At 35.6% G+C, this 24,640-nt stretch overlaps 1 long non-coding RNA gene across 2 annotated transcripts in view; it reads right to left on the bottom strand.

Annotated features, from left to right (window-relative positions):
• The window catches only part of LOC129534551 (uncharacterized), a 964,006-nt gene that overhangs the window by 121,835 nt on the left and 817,531 nt on the right, over window positions 1-24,640 (bottom strand). For both annotated transcript variants that reach the window (XR_010134327.1, XR_010134328.1), the window contains one exon: window positions 2,873-2,976. This is a non-coding gene — a long non-coding RNA (uncharacterized lncRNA). The remainder of the gene's footprint in view (window positions 1-2,872; window positions 2,977-24,640) is intronic.

Raw genomic sequence — 24,640 nt, 5'->3', positions numbered from 1 at the left:
CACCTCTTAGCCTAGTTAAGTCAACACATAAAAATAGGCATCACACTGGAAATCACCTGGATCTGTAGATAAAAATAAGTTCACAATACGGAGTGGAGTAAGTTCAAGCCAGGACCATTGCAAGGACTGAGATCCAATTAAGAATTTGGTATGAGTGCCAATGGGCTGTTAAAGAGCCTTTTTGAAGTGGTAACTTGGGAACTATTCCTGATCATAAAAATAGAGATATGGAGAGGAACTGGGGAGGAGTGAGAGGTTATCAAGGGCACCTCACAAAGCTCTTTCTGATACCTCACATCTGAATGAGGTTCTTCTGACTGCACTTCTTGGTACTTGGCTTGTCTTAGGACCTGTGGTAAGGATCTGTGTTTCCCCTCTCCCCATATCCTCTAAGCTCTAGAGGTCCATCCAGACTATGCATTTATTCTGCAGTTTCTAGTGCATTGTTTTACAAAGTACAAGTCTGAAATAAACAAATGAAATTAATTAAAATATAAATGGCCTGAATGATAAATATTTACCCATCTTGGGGTTGTGTTTTATTTCATGTAGTGCCTATCAGACCTGTCTTTGGCTATTTAAATCACTTGTTTGGGGTACAGTGAAAATAACGCCGAGGTCACAAGTTCAGTTCTTGTGTGAGTAGCTTGCCAAGCTCTATTTTATGGCTGAAGGGTCCATTGGCCATCTGTCCAGAAACTGCAGTTGAAAATGCATGGCACTGGGCACCAGAGGATGAGAAAAGATATGGGGGAATCAGAAGAACCCCATCAGGTCTGATGATAAAACAACTCAGAGTCATTGACTTACAATCAGAAAGTCTCCTCTCAGAGGGTCCTGTTGTTTCCTTGAGGAATTCTATTTTAAAAATTACAATGTTATACTGTTAGAAGTCCAGAAATGAATGAGCCACAGTTAATATTGGGCAGCACAATGGAAAAAGTGGGGGAAATTGTCACTGGAAGATCAAGGCTTGAATCTTATGTATGCCACCTACGGCTAATGTAATCTCTTAGACGAATATTGCTTCTTTCTGAGCCCCAGCGTTAGCATTGTAAAAACTTTATTCATGGGATTGTTGTGAGTATTATAGGAGGCAGTATGAATGCTGCAAATAAATGCTTAGTAAATGTTAGATATTAGTGATAATTTAGAGTTGCAGCTAGGCTGACAGAAAAGGGCTGACTACAAATGAGAATAGCAGGGATCTAAGAATCAGATTATCATAGCTGTCAAGAATCTCAGCGCTAAATCCAATCCTGAATTTCACTGATAAGAAACTAAAGAATCAAAAGTTTAAGTGCCTTGCTTGGTAGTCACAGAGCTGAGACTACAGCTTCCATTTCCATGTTCAATCACATTGCCCCTTCAAGCTTAGCAATAGGAAGCAGTCAGAATCCTAACAGGGAATGTAATATTTAAAACAGGCTTCTGCTAAATGTGAAAAACTTTTAGCAGAACTTGATTATTTAATTCAAATAATATTTATTGAATGTTTACCAAATGTGTGGCACTAACCTAGGTCCTGGAATGTTTGGGATATGTCAAGGTAAATATAAAATAGGCCCTGCTCTCATAAAGACAATTTTCTAGAGAAAGATGACCAAATTTTAAAAAATGAATGCAATTTAATGCAGTAAAAGCCCAAGGAAGGGGGGCTGCACAGTAAAATAAGTCCTGGAGTTTTCCAGGAAGAGATGATACCTGAGCTACATCTTCAGAGCAGCTATACTGTGCTGTACCTTATTCCTTCTATATTTGTCCTTAGAAATGCATTTAAAACCATACTTTAAGAAAAATTTACCAGAATTCTACTCATTGTTTTATTTACATGTATGGTTTCTTTATGGTCATTTGGTGGTAGAATGTGGACTTGAGATTCAAACAAAGCAGTCTTAAGTTTAGTTGGGTGGCTTTTTGACACCTTGAATTGCTTGGTAATAGCAAAATTCTTACCTCTAGGGATTTTGCAGGGTAGATATCCAGATGCCTCAGCTCTGCATGTCTCAACAGATTTTCCAATGAAAAGCTACGGGACCATATTTTTCTTCAGTGTTTATATTATTCTCACTCTTGAAAGGAAAGGGGGAATTTACAACCACCTTTTCTCAGTATGTATGCCCCAGCTTCTACTGGGTTGTATTGTCTTGTATCCACTTGTAATAAGAAAGACCTCCTTCATTCAGGAAAAACTGTCAGAATGATTGTTCCTTTCCACTTGTTTAGGGGAGCCCATGGTTAAATAATATTTTGATTAGTTGAAGAATAACTGTACTCTGTTGTGTTAACTTTTGAAAGGATAGTGTTAACAAACTTGTTGAATATTTCCTCAGCATTATTTTGTGTATGCTTTTTTGTGTGATCTAATACCATTTATCAAGTAGCTTTGATTGATTGATATACTTTTCGATCAAAGGAGTTACCCTTTTGTCTTTAAACACTACAAAAATTAAAACTGACCAAAATAATTTGATGGACATCCTGAGTACCATATTCAATAAACAAGAATGTGTATTACATATTAAGGTTACCATGAATTAATTCAAATTTTTAAAAGGGTAAATTTATAATTTTTTTAAATTAAATAAAGCTCCTAACCATGAATACAGGCAATGTCCTGAGTAAAACAAGATGATAGTACTAAAAAAGATTCTTGCTTGGTTTTTTTTTTTTTTTTGAAAGCGCTGGGTGGCGAGTAAAGAATGTTCTTTATATGAACAGTAGCCCTGCTTTTAAAAATAGAAATAAATCCCCCCCATCCCCACTCAAAAGAAGGGCCACCATCTTCAATTTCTGTAACCAAATTGAGCAGGTATCATGGTTTTGCAGCTTTACCTTAGGTTAATGTGAAGGCTGTGTTCATTTCACTTACTGTATAATTAGCATTTGAGTCCAATTCCCAGAGTGCTTGCGACAGGGATTTTCTTAAGGCTACTCTCTGTTCTTCTCAAAATGGTCTTCTTATTTCTTGTGTTTCTAAAATCAGAAAAGTGAGTATAAACAAACAATAGATGACCTTTATGAGTAAAACATCCGAGCATAGAAAGATTAATCAACCCCCATCAACCAGTCATTAAATCAAATAGGAGATTTTCTTGTACTTTTAAACCTCCGATTTACAGTCAGGCAAATTGTGTAAAAAGGCTGATAATACAGTGACGCCCAATGCCACTGGGCTTTAGAAAGCTGACAGTTCCTGTAAAATAGTCATTAAACAACCTCTAGAAGAGACTCATCAGCAGATGCCCCCAGGTGAAGGAGAGAGAAAGCTGAGAGAATGAAGGGGAATCTAACATCTTAGCATGACTGAATTAAACAGAGCATATTATGCTGATTTTCAGAGTCAGCCCAGTAATTTAATTTTCAGAGCAGTTCCTTTGATTGTAGCAACCATTTTATGAAACATTAATAAAACTTTGTGTGTGTGTGTGTGTGTGTGTAACACACATCTCTTTCCCATTTTATTAAGAAAAAGGAGTCAACATATTCAAATTTGCTGACCATTAGTTCTGTAAATGCCAAAAATAAAAGATTGTTGTCATTATTTTTGAAAAAGCAAAGGAACAGAATAACATAGCTCCCACTGTATTATTCCACAGTAAGCACAAAACAGGAAAAGAAAATAAAGTATATAAAGTCATTACCTGTTAGTCTATGGGATTTTACATTAAGACTCTGAGCTAAATCAGTACTATAATATATAATCCAAATATAATTCTGTACTGCCCATGTAATGATGTCTACTATGCATCCAAATTAATTGTTGTAGAATACACATTGTCCTGCATACTAAGTGTTTATCAGATTTATATGGCAAATAAATATTTCTGGATCAAGATACTCACTGGATACTTGTTTTAAATGGTTTTCATTACACATTTTGAATAAAACAGAAGATTCACAGGTATGAATGTTTTAAACAAGGAAAAGACCTTTAAAAAATTAACACTGATGTGCCTCACTTTACAGAAAATGTGCATTCTTGAAATGCCCATCATAAAACTATTTTTTCTGCAAGTTAACTTATATTTTCTAATTTATTTCTATCATAAAACTGAAGATTCACTCTCACTGAAGTAATTTTTGGCCCAAAGACAATAATCACATTTAAGAATGAATCAGTCCTTTTAAATCGGTGGTAAATTTTATATTCAAATCTAGCAATTATCCTTAGCTTGAGTATTTTCGTTCTGATTCTCTCTTCTCTTTTCATTATTTAATATTTATTATTTTACCCCTATTGTTACATGTCTTGTATTTCCCTCCTTAAAAATAATAAGCATATAAATAAATATGCATATGTAAATAAATAAATCAAAATGATCTTTTGAAGCAACATATACATAAAAATAAGATTTTTGTTAGTAAATAGTAAAAATAAGCACACAAGGTCAGTCACAGCAAGGATGTGGGAAATGTCACAGGTACAGCAGCTATGGAGGACATTAGGCCCCAGAGACCTGCAGATGCTACGGGTGACTCATTGCAGACCTCACTGGGTCACCTGGTCTCTCGGAGACTTGGTTTCTTCATCCTTAAAATGATGAGGCCACACTAGAGGGTCGTTAAGGTTTCTTCATCATGATAGCTTCGTGATCCTGACAAGGGTGTTCTCTCTATGTTGGCATGGTTAGTACTTTATATAATTCTTGATGTGCTTATGAGTAATAATGTCTGTGTTAAACTTTTGTCAGTCTTTCCTTACAGCAAAACGGACATCATTAAAAAGGTCATAGCCACATGTTATTAAATCCAAGAAGGCCATGTTCCTAATAGTGTATATGTGTTTAATAGATTATTTCTATATTTCATTTTCATTTTTTTTGTACTGAAGGGTTTTTCCAGCTCTTCTGTTAAATTGTAAAATACCTATATTATTTCCATCCCATGTTCACAGTTTGGACCTTGATATTTGTTTCTATATTTGACACTCAAAATAATATCCAGTTAGCAAGCATAGAACTCAAATTCTCTTGGATATTACTGTTATATATAAAAGTCTGCAAAGGATTGTCAGAATTTGCTTCATCTCATTACACCAAACATGTTAATTAATTTTTTAAGTTCTATATTCTTACAAAATGAATAACCTGTTGGTAAAATCATAAAGATTCACATTTAAGCCTATACCTTAGGCACTTACTAAACACCAATTGTAAAATACCCATAAGATTAAGCATCGCATATTCAGAGAAAAGGGAAATGAAAGTCAGTTGTTTAACAGACTTTCATCTGCAAGAGATTTTATTAGGAGCTTCTTTGCTATGTGCCAAGATATGAATGCCTGAATATAATTCAATTTTATACAAAAGAAAATTCCATTCAAATCTAAAGATAGAATATTTCTATTTCAAGTTACTTTTCACTAAAATACTGAAAAGAATTGAAACATAGCCATCCAAAATCCTAAATGTATGGAACAAGTCTTCAAACAGTTGAAAAATAACTTTTGCAAATTTCTGGTACTGTGGTTGCCAGCAGAATAAGGCCAACCGTTCAGCTGGGTTAAGGTTAATTCCATGGTGTGTGGTAGGAATATGGTCAACTTACACATCAGAAGCAAACCTGGAGATTGCGTCTGGTCATTTTCTTGTATTTCTTTTAAAAGGGAAGCATAGTGTAGAAGCTCAAATGCCAGTCCTAAGTTACAAGATCTACTGGGCTACACTTTTTGCAACAGTTTAATCTCCATTGTTAGTCCCATGAAGAACAGCCCTGCCTTCTGTATTTTCTTACAGGGCTGCTTTTGATGGAGAACTTTGTGGATGTTTGTGATATTGCTCAGAGCCCATTGGCAGATGAGCATCTCTTGCTGTGGCCTCCATCATTATTTGCCTGTCTTGTCTATTAACGAGCACTATCATCCCATCGTGGGATGACAGCTGCAACACGTACTCAGGCGCAATAAACAGCTAAATGAGGCGCACAGCAATTTCACTTGTCACCAGCGCCCTCGGCACGACTGGCTGCACAGCTTGATGCATAAATTCATGAGGCTGTTGCATATGATGGAGTATGCTTGGCTGAAAGAGGTGATGGATAGCAGGGCAGCTAAAAATGGCCATCACCTTGACTCTGTCAGGACATTTTTTAAAACTACCCCATCAGCTTTCTTGTATTCAATGCACTATCATAGCACAGAAGACTCTAAGGTACTGATTTGATACTTTTCTTCAAAAAAGACTTCTTGAGAGTTTCTTTAAAAGGAAGTACCGTTATTAAGGTAGATTACATTTATTCATCATTAGCTCTGATGCCGCTAGATTAAGTTATGTTTAAGAGTAGAATTTACTACTGCATAAAAATCTTATAAATCAATTCAAGTCTTAATAATGGGGGAAAACAACGGGAGTTTAAAAACATTTCTAAATTATACATTAAGGCTGTGGATTGGTTAATATGAAATTTGAAGAATTAGAAAATATGGCATAGAATATTCAAACACATAGATTTGAGAGATAGAACTTCTATACAACTCATTAGAAAATTAAATAATATTCTGGGGCACATCATTACATCAGTGTTGTTAGTGCACTTTCTAATCAGTATGCAAACACAAGCAAGGACTACTACTATGTAAAAGTGCCCACATCAAAGAAGCAGTGTTTTGGAGACCTTAAAAAGAACCAACAATATAATGCATTCATTTCTCCAAAAATATCTCTTTAAACTCTTTTTCACTCAGCTGCCTGAACTCAAGCCAGAACTCCAACTTCCATAGGCAGGGCCCTGGGTGTCCCACTGAAACGGGCTATACATTCTTTATCTATGTTAGTGGAAGTCATCTAAGGAAGACAAATATAAAGGCAACAAAATCAATGAGGCAGTTTCCTGCAAAGCTTTATGCATTAATCTCTATCACACAGAGATATATATGCACACCAGTGCAAGGGAAGGAAGTCACTTGTTCTCTAATAAAAGAGAAAACCCTTGATAATAAGCAATTAATAAAGTTGTCATGATTAGTTATGCAACTATGAATCAACATGCACAGTAAAAATGACCACTTTCTATAGATATAAAATATCTATGATTCAATCTAGTGAAAATAGTCATTAATACGGGTGGTTATGGATGATTCTTACAGCTACTTTCCTTGTCTTTTTTTGTAATAAAATAGGAACTCCAGAATAAGTGTTACTGTAACAATTCAGATAGGAACTTTCTAGACCAGAGAGCAAATAAATTCATTAGCCATTTCTTTTCTGTTCTTACCTACCTCTTTCCAAACTCATGTTTCTCAAACTCATATATCCTAAATCCCCTACATCTAGCAAAAGTATTTTAAAAGATAGTTAGAAAAAGTTGAAATCTGTAGGAGTAAATTGTATTAGTAATATGAATTCAATGTGCCATACCAAATGATGAAAAGAAATTCTCAAATAAACAGGAGAAAACTACTTTTGAATTATTTGGAAGTCAGGGGCCTTTTAAGGAGACAATTACTTGGCAAGATATCCAGTGATAACCTTACAACACTGTTCCAGTATATAATCACCTGGTTAGTCCAGGGACTAGGTGGATCTGATGTAGTAAAGGAGGCATGAACCATGGCCACTGGTAGGAAGAAGCAGACGGAGAAGAGAAACTTTGAAAAAATGGGGAAGATAAAGATGATTCTCTATCAATAAGACAAGAATTACAGGACACTGTGAATAACAAGGGTAATAATAAGAACATGCACTTTGTAGCTACATAATGCCAAATATTAAGGGGAATAGAAGGAGGTAAATGAGGCACTCAACTCTGGTAAAATATGTAAGGAGTGCCAAAAATTGAGTATTCAGGATAAATAATATTTTAATGTAATATATTTGCAATAAACTCTGCTTTTAAAAGCTCATGTTATTATCAACTCTGCCATATAACATAACATAATCATGAGAATGACATCTCAGAATACTCACAGGTTCTTGGGAGTAAGCAAGGACATCTTTGGGGGCTGCTTTAGAAATTCGGCCTACTACAATGATGAACAAAACATCAAAATTTTAAATGAAGATAGCATTAAAAATGGAAATTAGGGCCAAGGTGCGGTGGTTCATGCCTGTAATCCCAGCACTTTGGGAGGCCGAAGCGGGCGGATCACAGGGTCAGGAGATTGAGATCATCCTAACTAAGACGGTGAAACCCCATCTGTACTAAAAATACAGAAAATTAGCCGAGTGTGGTGGCGGGTGCCTGTAGTCTGGGAGGCTGAGGCAGGAGAATCGTCTGAACCCAGGAAGCGGAGGTTGCTGCGAGTTGAGATCTGAGATCATACCACTGCACTCCAGCCTGGGTGACAGAGCGAGACCCTGTCTCAAAAAAAAAAAAAAAAAAAAAAAAAATGTAATACAAAACATTCAAGATTTATTTGTTTCATTGTAGCATAAAAATTGCTACAGATTTAGTGGCTTAAAGCAACACTCATCTATTATCTCAAAGTTTGTGTAGGTCAGACGTCCATGATGATATGGCTGAGTCTGCTCAGGATCTTATAAGGTGAAATTAAGTCGTAGCTTACAGTTGCCTTCCAAACTCATTCCTGTTCACAGTATAATCTGTGGTTGTAGGACAGAAGTACCTATTTCCTTGCCTACTGATCACACTTATTCTATGTGGCTGCTCTCCACTCCTTGCCTATGGCTTCCTCCTTCTTCAAAGGCAGCCACAGCACATTAAATTCTTCCCACACTTTGAATCTTCTTGACTCCTGCTTTACTCTTCTGTCATCAGCCAGAGAAAGCTCTCTGATTTTAAAAGCTCAAATGATTACCAACTTTGCCATATAACATGAAATAATCATGAGAATTACATATCAGAATATTCACAAGTTCTGGGGAGTAAGCAAGGACATCTTTGGGGGGTTGCTTTAGAAATTCTGCCTACTACATGATGAACAAAACATCAAAATTTTAAATGAAGATAGTACTTAACCCTTCACTTGCAGGAATGACCCTGGCTCATTTGCCTTACCCTTGCCCCAACGATGTTTTTGATAAAACTTTTTTTTCACAAAACCAGATGGCTAACCTATACATCATAATTTAATAATATGATGTTTAAATATTACATTAAAATATTATTTACATTACTGGTACCATCTGCTTACATTTTGCACCCTGTGGTGAGTGTTTCCATTACTTCATATTAGTCTCATCTGTACCTTCTCATTTACTGATCTCTACAATCTTGTAAGGTGGGCATGAGCAGTTTCTATCGCAAATAGGGATAACAGAGAAAGTAAGTAATTTTTCCATATTCATATAAGTATTAGAAGACAGAGCTGGGATCCTACCTCAGATCTACCTGACTCTAGAGAACATGCGACTGTCAATACATCAAGGTAGTTATTAAAACACTGCTATGGCTTGAATATGTGTCCCCTCCAAAAGTCATATTGAAATTTAATTGCCAATGTGATAGTATTGAGAGGTGGGGCCTTTAAGAGGTGCTTAAGTCATGAAGGCTCCACCCTCATGGATGCGTTTAATACCTTAATAAATAGTTTTCCGGAGTGAGCACTCCCTCTTGGCTCTTCTGATCTTCTGCCATGTGAGGAACCTTGTTCCTCTTTTCCGGGAAATACAGCATTTAAATGTGCCATCTTGGGAGTGGAGACTGGGCCTATGTTAGACACCAAGACTGCCAGAAATTTGATCTGGGACTTCTCAGCCTTCAGAACTGTGAGTCCAATAAATTTCTGTTCATTATAAATCCCTAGTCTGTGATCTTCTGTTATAGCAGCACAAACGAACTAAGAGAGAAGGGTTGACAAGTAGAGGCTAATGTTTCCTTGCAGAGACTATGTCTGAAACATGGAATCATGGAAATACCCTGAATTTAGATTCAGAAGGCTCTTATCCAGTGCTCCCACACTATTGATTTAAGCATTTAAGCATCAGGTAGAGATGATAAGAGCCATCTTTGACCATTTTTGTATGGAGTAAATGACTAGATCACAAATTATTCAAGGTCAGGTACATCTTTGATTTTGTGTATAGCTAGCACACAATAGTTTTGTGAATGAATTAATGTTGAAGGAATGAATTAAATAAAACAATATAAAGCTCTAATCTCTATGACCTATGACGTGCCGTACAAGTATGATATGCCTTCTACAGAAATACTAGGTATTTCAGTTAGTAAAATTTCTAATTTCTAAGATGTTTCTACGGTTGGCTCATGTGATTAGTTTCCTCAGTATAGTAATTAGTGGAGACCAAAGGCCTAGACTGTAATATTAAACAAACGCAGTGGTCTAAGGTTAGCTTTCTGTCCTCTCTAAATTAATGTCACAAATCTGAGCAATGTAGTGACTAGAAACACTTAATGGATACATATATGTATGGCTAAGCTAAAAGCCCAGATTTCACCACTACACAATATATCCATGTAACAAGACAGCACTTGTACCTCTTAAATTTACACAAATTATAACAAAGTAAGCCAACAAAGTTCTCTGTGACAAAGTAACTTTATTTATTTATTGGAGCTCATGGTCTGTTGCACTGTATTCACTGGATAGAAAGCAACCACCAACTATCCAGTTAGTTCAATTGAAAGAAAGAAGAAAGAGAAAGGCAGGTGGTGTGGGAAATAGAAAAGGAAGGAAGAAATGAAGGAAGGAAGGTAGGAAGGAAGGAAGGAAGGAAGGAAGGAGAGAATCTTTCATGGCTAACTCAGAAAATTAGGTAACAGGATATTTCAAAATATACTTACCTATATTCTTAACCAACTTTGTAATTTAGACTTTAGAAACATTTGCATTCATTAAATGTCTCCAGAACATTTTTAAATTGATGAAGTATGTTTTCTTGTTTTGAAAAAAAAAAAAATGTGACAATTTAACCTAAATGAACATCAGCCAAAGCAGAGTGCAAATGTTGGAAAAGAATCAGGATCTCTGAGCGCATTTTGTACGCAACTCTCTTGGCTAAGGTAGGGCTCAGCACTAGCATGCTGCAGATGATATATTGGAACTGTACTTGGCTCTTTATGAATTTGGCTGATTTCTGGCTGCCCAGAAACCCTTTCTTCCTGTGAATTGCCTTTAAATTCCAGAGAAAACCCAAATAGTTATTTTTTAGAGCAAAGTTATTCCAACGCAATTCATTTCTAATATCTTTATTCTGCCCTTTTCTGTTTATCTGTCTCTGTGTGTATCCACATATTTTCAATCTATTTAAAATATGAAAAAATTATATTTCCCTCAAACTTTCATTGATTATGTATTTTATGTATTTTTAATCCAAGGGTATGGAAATAATAGATTCCGGATACTAAGACATCCTAAAACATTTATTTCACACACACATATATATTTGCAATATATTTTTCCATTTTCTAATTTTGTTGCCTCTCTCTTCCTCAACATATCAAAAGCAATGTACTATGTGGCAACATTTTTATGTAAGAATAGCACATAGACTATATTTGGGTATTGTTTCTAGGTGTGATGGCTTGAGATAGCACTGCTTTTCCTGTTGATCTTCTCTCTAACTTGACTTTTTAGATAAGTCTGTTATTATCCATTCTCTCAAAGATGCTCTTTTTATTTTTTTTTTTATATTTATTATTTATTTATTTATTTATTTTTTGAGACGGAGTCTCACTGTCGTTCAGGCTGGAGTGCAGTGGCGTGATCTTGGCTCATTGCAGCTTCTGCCTCCAGGGTTTAATCAATTCTCCTGCCTCAGCCTCCTGAGCAGCTGGGATTACAGGTGCCCGCCACCACACCTGGCTAATTTTTGTATTTTTAGTACAGACAGGATTTTACCACGTTGGCCAGGTTGGTCTCGAACTTCTGACCTCGTGATTCGCCGTCCTCGGCCTCCCAAAGTGCTGGGATTACAGGTGTGAGCCACCGCACCCAGCCTCTCTTTTTATTATTCTATGTAAGGATAAGTCTTTGTATTTTAGGAGTTATGGAAAAGAGCAGCTCTACCAGAACCTGACCAAGATCCCACTTGAAAGTAACAAAAGGCTAAATAGTTGCCCTAGTCTGCTCCAGGGTGAGAAAGTAAAAAATCTTTATCATAACCTCTTTGATTAGCTTCAACATTATTTCTGTATTACAGATTTAATTATATTAGTCCTTGGCTAAAATAATGCAATGGCTGTTCAGTGTCTTTAGTGTAAGGATATGCTCCTTTCATAGTCTCCAGAACACCTCTGGCCTGGCCCCTGCTCCTGCCCAGCTGCTCCCAAGCCACCCTCTTCACTGCTCTCTACCACATCAATGACTTTTTTTCATTTCTACCCATGTGGACTAAATATTTACAGTGATTAACTCAGTTTAACACCCAAAATTCTATGAATTAGATACTAATATCTTAATTTTACAGATAAAGACACAGAGGTGCAAAGAGGCTAAAATAACTCGCCAAGGACCTAGAGGTAAGAAGTCACAGAGCTAGGATCTTGACTCATAGCACACCTTTTAAATACTCTTTGAAATCTCTAAAAATAGAAAAATCTATTTTGTTGTTGTTTTGTTTGGTCTTACAACTTAGTAAAGCAACTTTGGACAAACAAGAAAAATTAACCACTTTTCATGTAGTTTATGTCAATGTATCAGCATTTCAAAACATTCTCTAAGAACTCATTTCTCCCCACCTCAATCTAGTTTGGTATGCATTTCAGTGTAAATACCTCCCAATGGTTTATAGGCCAATCCTTCAAATATTTACAATGAATTCCACATCCTATGAACATGTATATTATCAAATTATTCATTCATTTATAAAATAAATTTGAGACTTGATGACTTTGATTACTTTATACAGTAAATGAAAAGATCTCCTTCTAAAGAGCTATTTTGACCAGAGATGGCTCTTCCATCTGATAGGAAAACAAAACTCAAATTGGTTTATCACTACAATATTATAGCAGTAAATGACAATTAGTGAGTTATTACAAGGAAGAAAAAGTATTAACGTCTCTCCCCTCTCCAATGACAATGACATTGGATGACATTAATGAGTTCTTTACTATTCTCTGATAGGGAGCATTTTTATGAAAGGTACTTGGACTTTGAAATTTACAAACCTGAGTTCAAACTCTTACTTTACTTGTAAGGAGCTATGTGCCCTTGAGCAAGTTAAACTTTTAAAACCTCAAATTCCTCATATATATAATTGGTGATTATACCGGTCCTGTAGGTTTCAAAGATTAAATCAAAGTATATAATATAATATAACAATATTTTTATATAAAAATATAAAAGTCATATAAAAGACATAATATAACAATGCTATACTTTTTATATGATGTATAGTAATGACACACAGTAATGGCTGTAAATACAATTTTTTTCAAATTTTTCATCTCTGCTCTAAAATTGATAGTTCAAAATATGTTGATAATAGGCATTTTTTTAAATAAACGTACTTTAGTCTTCAATATTGCTGCCAGTGATACTAACACAAAATAGGAAGTGATACCTTGGGGTTGAGATGGCTAAGTTAAAAGAGCACTCTTATCATTTTTTTTCAAGACATATATTTGTCCTTACATAATAGAACTGGCCAACTAGGATCCTAGTTTGATGAAGATGATGGAAATAAAATATCTAAAGTTTCATAAAAATAAATTTATGGATACAAAGGTGAATTTTATTTATTACATAGAATATTTTCAAATATATGGACACTTGATAACAGGTCAAAATGTCTTCATTTAGGGATAGTATTTGGTACTTACACAAATATTTTGACACTATTTGACATATAAAAATATCCAAAAATGAAAAAATTCAAAATTCTGTATTTATATACATATAAATCTGGAAGCATGGTGCTATTGACTGAATATTTGTATCTTTCCAAAATTCATATTCTAACCCTAATTCGATGGTATGAGGAGATGGGACCTTTGGGAGATAAAATGACATGAGGATGGAGCCCTCATGAATAGGATTAGTGTCCTTATAAAAGGGACACCACAGAGCTTCCTCAGTCCTTCTGCTATGTGAGGACACAGTGAGAAGATGGCAGTCTATACAACAGAAATTGGGCCTTCACCAGACACTTAATTTGCCAATGCCTTCATCTTGGACTTACCAGCCTCCAGAACAATGAGAAATAAATTTCTGGTGCTTACAAGCCATCCAGTCTGTGGTAGTTTATTATAGCAGCCCAAAGAGACAAAGACAGAAATGATTATCTGGAAGATGAGTTTAAAGGTTAATAATCTATAAAAAATGAGTAAATAATTAAAGCTTCAATTATTCCAGCATCTACCACAGTACTTAACATATTTTAAATGATTAGTGAGTGATGCATAACCCATGAATGAGGGAATAAAAGAATTCATTTACAATGATATCCCATTCTTGTTGTACATACTTCTCTCCCCTCTCCCCCTGGTGACAGGATTTTGTAATTCAGAACTCAGAAGGCAGAAATTCTATCAAGCAATACAGTTTATTATTGTTTATGTCACTAGGTACACAACAGAGCTGCTGAGAAAGTCGTAGATTCAAATCCTAAGCCATAATTACGTATGAAATGAAAATTCCCTCTAACTCAGTTAGTGGCATTATACAATGCCTTACTCACCCATTCTGAAGATCTAAATTAGCATCTACTCTTGTTTCTCATGATCAGTCTTTAAAAAAAAAATCTAGGAGAGTTGCTATTCAACTATACTGTATCAAAGCCACATCTTTTCTATTCCTCATCTACCACCTAGGCTCACCTATCCTTCACCCAGCCTGACCTATCCTTCACATTTCTGCCAGTTACATTGCCTTGTTCAACAGTTCTGGGTTGTTTCTTTTTACAAATATTTGTATTCTTCAAACTCTTTGTCACAGTTTCTCAGTCTTTCCATTAGCCTCAGAGTCTTCTGGGTGAGGAGAGGAAGAAAGATTAAAGAGATTCTGGTGGGCAGGACCCAAGGCTTCTAACCTGCTTCAGAGAAGCACTGTATTCATCTGTTCCATAGATAAGGCCTCTGTGTAATATTTTTGACAAAAGTCTAAAAAATGCTTGAAAACAACTGATTTCTATATGGTCTAAACTCCTGTTAATATCCTAGTCATAGCTTTTCTCCAATAAATGACAATGCACCTGTCCAGATTGGTCTTACACTCATACTTCCCTGTGGTTCTTGTTTTAGTCATACCAGGCCACTCATGCTTTTGCCCATGGGTTTCATATTTTCTCTCGGTTATCATTCACTGATACTCTTCACTCCTTAGATCTGCACCCAATCCCCTCTTGTTGAATTCCTACTACTCTTTAAGGATCAGTTCCAGTGCCACCTTTTACTCTCATCCTTAAAATATTATCCTCTGGATCTCTTGAAATTTCAATTGCTCTTTTTTGAAACTCTACTGTAGCCATTAACATATTTTGCTGTTGTGCTTGAATACATGTCTACTCATTCATGAGACTGCAAGATCTTTGATATCAGAAACCACAATAAATTCCAGTTTCCATATTTCATGTTCATATTTAAACGTTACTACATTTACTATACATTTCTTAGATCAACTTTAATTTTTGAAATAAAATCTGAATGCTATTATACTAAATGCTAAGCATTGTGTTAAATGTTTTTCAAAAAACAAAATTTAAATGAATATGGCTAGAATTGATCTTGTCAATCAAAACTCTTAAATTTGCTAAAAAGGGATCATTACTCCTGATTTTAAAGATGTGGAGACTGAAAGACTAAAAGATTAAATTGTAGTATTATTTTCACTTTGCAAAATGGGTCTAGAGAACCAAAGTGGTACACTTATTTTCTCTACTTAACACACTAGGGAGCCCTTATTTCACCGTAACTTCTTTTTTTACTTTTCCTAAGGATGTTCTTGATAACCTTTACTTAAACTTGGAACATTCTGTCCCTTTTCTCAGTGTGTGAGCACATGATTTTGTGGTGATATAGTCTATATTTGGATAAGCCATACATATTTAGTTCTTTTTAATCTTACTTCACATCAGCCCTGCCAGACCCTCAATCATTTTTGTAGCCCCTCTCTGCATTCACTGTAGTACGATGACATCCTTCTGGAACTGAGGTTTTCATAAATGGACACACTTGTCTGACTCGTGATGTGTTATCTCTGCATGTGCTGCCCAAACAGTTTTTATAAACCACTATATCATTCCATTCAATCTCATACTAATTTTCTGTAACTACCACTCCCAATCTCATGCAACACTACTATTTTCCAAATACAGTAGCTCAACTTCCCTCATTATCTGTGAATATTTCACCCAAGATGCATTACTTTACATTTTCCAAAGCCTAATCTTATTTTGATATTTCTTATTCAAAGCTGTAACCTCTCTATATTCATAAACGTATTTTCAGTTTTATCTAGTGCTTGCAAACCATCCAAATTTTGTGATATTTATAAATTTAATATTTGATTCAGCTACCCTAATTATCAGCCTATAGCAATTAATATATTATATATTATATTAATACACTGCCATTTCCTTTTTATTCCTTCCCTAAAGGAAAATAAATATATATCTTAGGTAGTTTTACAACTCAGTCTATTGTCAGATAGTTTAACCTTGGCTTATACGCTTTCATGTAGATGAGTGACTGACACATCACACATTCCTCGGCCTACTGGGATTAGATTTCTGAGTAGTATTTTAAAATTATATATTAAAATATAACATTAAAATATAAATGCAACCAGGAAATGCATCTTACATTGCATATAAATTATTTTCAATGTTTTCCTGGAGTTTGAAAATTGTTATTCAAGAACGTGTTAGGCTTAAATCACTATTCTGGTTAAAAATAAATTAATTGTTCCTTGCATCCCTGTTTACTTAGAAATTATCCCTTTAGTCATCTTAGTTGGAAAGACAAAGCCTCAGAATTTTTTCTACACTTCTTCCTAAAAAATTTCTGCCCACTTAATCCTGCTAAGGAAAGGGGTTCACAGGTGTCCCTTAAGCATGAAATGTCATGATGCTGCTTTATTCTTTGGATCTGGGGTGAGCGGCTGACACAAAGGCAGCTCACATGGAGGACTACAAGGTGGCCTGATGCAAGAATTCTGCCCATATATGAATATGGCAATGTAATATATAGTAGGACTTTTTATATATCTTCAAAAATTATAGAAGCATTGTAACTAAAATTTTCATAGTGGACGGGTTGAGATATAAAGACTTTGAATGATATGTTCAACTCCACACAAATCAGTTGAAAGGAGACTTTTGCAGCCACCAGGAATTCAGTATTGGTAACTGCAGAAAAGCCCAGAGTTGAACAAATATTGGATTTCTATTGACCCCATAAGTTTCCTCTCTCCTTCTGCATATGCCCTTTAAAGTTAGTTTGATATGCATACACAAAAGCATACAGTGTGGTATAATGGACACTGGAGATTCAGAAGTGAGGAGGATGAGAGTTGGATGAGGGATGAAAAATCATCTATTGGGTACAATGTACACTATTTGGTTGATGGGTACACTAAAAGCCCAGATTTCACTGCTATACAATTCATGTGTGTAACCAAAAACCACTTGTACCCCTAAAGCTCTTCAAATAAATAAATTAATTAATTAAATAAATAACATTAAAACTTGGGGCCACTCAAGATTGTAGGTGCCCTTGATTGCTGATGCTGCAAGACTTACTTACCTCCTAGACCTGAATTTCTTTCTAGTCCTCAGAGCATTTCCATTGCTATCTTGTAAGGTCATACCTTTATTGAAGAGAATGTTGTATGTATTTTACTTGGCATTTTTAGATGATTTGTCATGAGAGATTTTCAGGGTATCCAGTTTTCCATCTTTACAGAGAAGACTGCAATTATTTCATGCTTTTATCTCTAGCCCTCACCTGGATTATCGTTGGTGACTTTTGCACGTGTACCTCATTTACCAAACCATGCCCAACAGGTAGAAGATGGCAATAAATACTTTTAAGTAATTGAGCAAGTCAATTAATTCATTTGACTCATTGGTTGACTAAAATAACATGGATTCATTGCAAACCTCTGACTATTAGATGTAAAGCCTGGTGGAGATATCTTGTAAAGAACAGATGAAGCACAGAAATGGATAGGGCACCTCAGTAATGTTGACACACTGTGTTAGTTTGTTCTCACACTGATATAAAGAAATACCCAAGAATGGGTAATTTATAAAGAAAAGAGGTTTAATTGACTCACAGTTCCGCATGGCTGAGGAGGCCTCAGGAAACTTACAATTATGGTGGAAGACACCTTTTCACAGGGTGGCAAGAGAGAATGAGTGCTAAGCTGATGGTTATAAAACCATCAGATCTCCTGAGAACTCACTCACTATCATAAGAACAGCATGGGGGAAATCAACCCCATGATTCAATTATCTCCACCTGGTCCCGCTCTTGACCTGTGGAGATTATTACCATTCGAGGTGAGATTTGGGTGATGACACAGAACCAAACCATATCACCCATGTTGAAGGCTCTTAGCATATCCTGCATCATGGAATCTTTTGCCTATCTGAAGATTCTTCTCCAAGGAAAATGCACATATGTAGAGATTTCATTTGTTATATGATTTCATTAGGTTAATATCCCTTGAAAGCCCATCTCAAAACCCTAAGGGAAGTAAGGCATAGCCATAATTTCCCCAAAAAAGTCTGATTAATTTGTAGCCACTGATAATATTGCCCCTGGATACATGGCCATATCTCTGTTTTCCACAGTCACTTAAAATCTCCTGGCTGTCACTGCAACTTTACTCCCTCCCCAAGACTCTTAGTCATGAGCAGGAATGTCTAAGCATCGCTGCCTGTGTCATGCACCTGAGCACTAGGTTCCAGGCAGTTGGGAAAAGTATTATTTATGCCTTTTCAGCTTCTGTTGTCGGAGACCCCACCTCCTACTTATTTAGGGGTGTTCTTCTAAGGAGGAAGGTTATATGATTCTGGGTTGGGAAAAATCCCAAATACTCAAAGCACCCCCATTCCTCAAAAACAAAAAGAGAAAACCAAAATTCTTACAAAGTGGAAAAAATTAAGCGCATTTTACTACTACAAGCCAGGGTTAATATATTTCAATATATATTTTTTCATTTTTCCTGTAATTTATTTTTCTCTTTATTATATTATTAATCTTACGCTATTTTTAATTTTGTATTCTGCTTCTCTCACTTAGCATCAGTATTACACAATAAACAAAAAGCTACAAACTCTACAACCACAGTTACGCTATATATTTATGTAACTATGTCCGTTTATATATCTGTGTATGCATTTAACTATCAAACAATCTGTCAATTTTTCTGGAACAAAATATACTCTAACTTGATAGCATTTATATCTGGATAGTGTTATTTTAAGTAATTTGGTTTTTAATTGTTATAGACTGTTACAAGGCTTCTTTACAAGAAAAAATGTAGTAAAAGTTTCAAAATGTATCTTATTACTTTCTGTATTCCATATTTTACATATCATGGTATTCATAACAAAAATTTTTAGCTGTAGCATAATTTCAGTTGAGTACTTGAAGGCAATCATATTAGTTATTACCTTTTTATTTACTATAATAAAAATGCATTTTTTTTTCTGTTTTTGGATTTTTTAGAAAATAAGTTTCATAGATGGAATTATCACCTCAAGTTTGCAAATATTTTGTGGCTCTCAATACACACTGCAAACTGCTTTCCAAAATCTTGTGACCATTGATAATGACATCAACAAAGAATGAAGGATAATAATTTCATGACCTCCTCAATTCCATTTGGAATAGAATTTAAATTTTTTGATAACCTAATGTAAAAGTGGCAGTTGATTTTTGTTTCACTTCCCTTGTCCCTGATTACCTGAGCAAGGTTTCATATCTTCTACAGTTATTCACAAACTTATTGCATTACCTTGCATATTCTATTTTGTGATGTTTCTGCACAGCACATACTCATATTACACATACTTAAGTACAGCATATCATTGAGCACTTCATTTACTTAACAATCAATTCTGTTTACCAGCAGAGAGTCACATATCACGCTCATTTGCAATAAGCATGATGAGCATGATGATATTTTCACATATTTTAGAATGGGTTTATTTTTCTTAATATGATTATCTTCCCTTTCCTCCTGAACAGGAAAAAGAAGCAAACACATGACCATGCATGTATTAATCAGGGTCCTCTAAAGGGACAGATAGGATAATAGGATATATGTATATATGAAGAGGGATTCATTAGAAGAACTGACTCACATGATCACAAGGTGAAGTCCCACAATAGGCCATCTGCAAGCTGTCGGGGAAGAAGCCTGCCAGAGTCCCCAAACCTCAAACAAAAGTAGGGAAGCTGATAGTGAAGTCTTTGGTTTGTGGCTGAAGGCCTGACAGCCCCTGGCAAATCACTGGTGTTAAGTCCAAGAGTCCAAAAGCTGAAGAATTTGTAATCTGATGTTTGAGGGTAGGAAGCATACAGCACAGGAGAAAGACGAAGGCTGGAAGACTCAGCAAGCCTGCTCTTCCATCTTCTTCTGCTTGCTTTGTTCTAGCTGCATTGGCAGCTGATTAGATTGAGCCCACCCAGACTGAGGGTAGGTCTGCATCTCCCAGTCCACTGACTCACATGTTAAGCTCCTTTGGCAACACCCTCACAGACACTCCCAGGAACAATACTTTGCATCCTTCAACCCAATCAAGTTGACACTCAGTATTAACCATCAGGACACACAGAAATCAGAACAAAACTGTAGATGAATAAATGATAAAATTTTTTTACACATTAGTCTTTCTTGTCACAACTCTAGCGTATTCTTTCCCCCAGAATCATTTTTTTCCTAATTTCAAAGAATTTTCTTTCTGTTTGTGTGACTGAAAGCAAGTTTGCTTGCCTGATTATGAAGTATCAGGTGAGTCAATAGGGTTGGTTCCTGGAAAATTTACAGCTTCAGATCAATCATCTGCATTAGTGACAAAGAAAAAACAGTGTCAGGGGGGATTTATGGTGAAGAGTTATGATGGCAAATGGATAGATGAGAAAGATGCTTGTGACCACGGGGACTTACACAGACCACAATGAAGAGAACAGAAGAAAAGAAGTCTGTGCTTGTTTGCCGTAACAAGAGCAATGAATGAGGATGAGAAGGGTGAAATGAATTAGGATTTGACTGAGTGCCTTCTCTATGCATTCAGAGTGGAGTGCTTGAGTTGTTGATTCACTCTAAACAAATTATTTTATCATTTTTACTCCAAGGACTGTAGGTAGGGGAGGAAATAAGGAAAATGTAGTGATGAGTTGGAAGACACAGATATACAATTTTTGAGTATTCTGGTTACAATCGAACAGCAAATATGAAAAAGTGAGAAAAACTTTTGCATATTATGGAGATGAGAAACTCAGCATGGAATTTTCAGAAATAATGAAGGCTACGATATATGAGCATGCCGACTGAAGATGTTAACGGAGCACTGAGAAATGCAGGACTGGAAGAGGAGACAGGAATGAAGATACAGACTGATGAATTATCTGCACAGGGAAGGGAGTCAAAGGTATCACAGAAGAGCAGCTCTTTAAGCATGAAAAAGATATATATTTATCTCCCCAAGTGTTACAGGACACATAAAGTTGTTGTGAGAAAGAATAGGAGCCATCAAAAAGAATTCATATATTCAGGCAACAATATTTATTGAAAGGGCATTTTGTAATATGGGTAATTAGGTATGTACATAGAAAGATGAAGAAGGTATATCTCTGCTCTTGTGGAGTTAAGAAAAATTTTAAAATTTTGTCTAAAGAAGGTTTGGGAAATAAAATAAAAAAACAAAAAACAGTTTCACCCAGGCATATTTTACAAATATTTTCAAGAAAGTAAAACAAATATTTTATGTTTTATTTGCCTTGAAACCCTGAAATGACAACTAAACGGCAAAGAGCTATAATTTTGCTTTGTGCTGAAGTTCCATAAAATCACTGGGTTTTTATGTAAATTGGCATATGGTGTGTTTTCACTGTAAATATAATAATGTGTATTTTAGAAATGTTGGAAATTACTGAAAGATAGAAAAAAAGATGAACAAGACTATCCATAATCTCATCATTTTAGGGAATTTCTTGAATGCCTTTTCACTATTTTATCCATGCATATTATTTGTTTTTTGGGGTTTTTAAATATTTATTTCATCATAGAGATAGTCATATGTACAAAAATATGGTTGCATCTTTTTTCTCATGCACTTTATAATAATAATGCTTTCTAAATTATTATATTAACTAATTGAATAATTACTTAAATAATGTTGTGATGTGTAGCTTGAAACATTTTAACTAACTTTATTACCATTGGCATTATTCACGTCTGTGGGGATTTTCATTTTAGAGAAATTATCACAAACCATTCAATCCAAATATAAAACTTCACTTATATAACTGCTGCATAATAGCCTCAAACTAAAAACAAAACAAATGAAAAATCTCCCAAATCTATAGTTTGGACAGCAATTCAATTGGCAGAAACAGGTTAAGATAACTACAAGATAGTCATCTTCACAGCATTTGTAGGCATCCATTGAGCCTTGGTGGGACTCTATACCTATCTTATGGAAAGGCATAAATTAAATGGTACAGGATTTTCCCAGGGTAGTACAGATGAGTACGCATTCAGGAAAAGTTGACTGCATTCAGATATATGATAGAATTTGAATGCCTTGAATGGGAGACCAGCATTCAAGGCATTTAAATCTTATACAGGTGGAGATTTGAAACCTCCAAATCTCATATAGAGGTAAGGGACAACTCTGCAGCATCACCTTAAATGTTTCTCAGATTGTAATGAAGGATCTTACAGATGATCTTGGATTTGATATTAGACCAAAGGCAATTTCTTAATTTGAGAGCATTTTGCCAATTAGGAGAGAATGGGAAAGAGGAAAAGTTTTATTTTGGAATCCCTGAAGGTCCTGGATCATTTATACTTCCTCAAATTTTCCTTAAAAAATGATCAGTTATTTTCTTCTGTTTTCTCTTGTCTCTCCCATTTTAGTCTAGACAGCTGGAAGAAGTCAGCTGCCATCTCCAAGACATTTTTTTCCTGAAAATTTCCTCATATCATAAATGTCTTTCTACAGATTTCTTATTTTTTCACATTAATTGAGACAACAGTTTTGTCACATTTCCTGCCATTTCATATGAAAGGTCCTCTTTTTTCTGGTGTCCAACATTTTCCCCACTTTTTTTTGAAGCTCTCACTGACAACCTCCTCTAATCTCTTAAGGCTTTTTCTAACTCTCTCTTTGAAGCCCTTGAGTTTTCACTAGTTGTCCTTGAGACCCTGCAGCTTATACTTGCTGGCTGATCACAAAAGTATTGCGACACATTTTACAACTTTTATTCCGGGAGCACCCTACTTCCAGGTACTAAACTATGTTTCAGTTACCTATTGCTCCATACCATATCACCCCCAAACACAATGGTTTCAAACAAAAACAATCATATATTTTGTTCACAAATGAGCAATTTTGAGCTCAGAAAACAAAGCCCAGCAGGTGCAGATTATCTCTGCTCCCTGCTGTGTCAGGTGAGGTAGATTGACTGGGAGTCAGGGCAGGTTGGTGCTGGGAGTTCAGCCAGGATGTGGACAAGGGTCCTTGTTTCGTCTCTACGTGGACCTCTCTGTGAGCTGCTTGGGCTTTCTCACTATATCCTGGCTGTATTATAGGAACAAGCATCCCCAAGATAATCAGGTGGAAACAGTATTATCTTTTAAAAGCTATCCTTGGGAATCACACAGTGTCACTTCTGCTGTAGTCACAAATCCACCCAAGTTTAAGGAATGGGAGCATAGACCCATGTCAAAGTCACATTGCAAGAAGAGTATGTGGGATGGCACGTACAGTTGTGCTCTTTTCAGAAAATAATCTGTCATATACTCATCAATATTCTTGAGGAAAACTAAAAATTCGCTATTGATGATACTCGGTTTTCCAGTTGGTAATGTAGCAGTGGCAATTTGTACTTGATTGTTTGTTTAAGGGTATGTGTGGTGTTATATATTTGATTTGGGACCTTTTGAGTGGAGGTTGGGTACAGTTGAGGAGAAATTTTTTTTTGTAGAGTATACTCTAAAATAGACTTGGCTATACAAATGGCCAATAGACTAATGAAAAGATGCTCAACCGGACTAATTATTAGGTAAATGCAAATTATTAATAAAACTACAATGAGATATCACCTCACATCTGTTAAAATGGTTATCATCAAAAAGAGAAAAGATAACAAGTGTTGGCAAGGATGTGGAGGCAACGAAACCTTTACACACTGTTGGTGGGAATGTACAGCCATTATAGAAAACATGGAGTTTCCTCAAAAGATGAAAAACAGAACTACTGGATGACCCAGCAATCTTACTACTAGGCATATACCCAGAGGACATGAGATCAGTATGTCAAGGAGATAGTTTCACTCTCGTGTTTATTGCAGCATTAATTACAAAAGCCAAGATACAAAATCAACCTAAATGTCTATCAGTAGATCAATGGATATGGAAAATGTGGTATATATACGTGATGGAAGGTTGAAGACCTGAGCCACACTATTCAATCTTTAAAAAAGAAGAAAATTCTGTCATTTGAGACAACAGGGATGAACCTGAAAGACATTATGTTAAGTGAAATAAGCCAAAAGAAGAGAGATGAATACCATATAATCTCACTTATATGTGGAGTGT

This window comes from Gorilla gorilla, chromosome 5 (genome assembly GCF_029281585.2).
Source record: "Gorilla gorilla gorilla isolate KB3781 chromosome 5, NHGRI_mGorGor1-v2.1_pri, whole genome shotgun sequence".
Lineage (NCBI taxonomy): Eukaryota > Metazoa > Chordata > Mammalia > Primates > Hominidae > Gorilla > Gorilla gorilla.
This window is presented reverse-complemented; position numbering and strand designations above follow the sequence as displayed.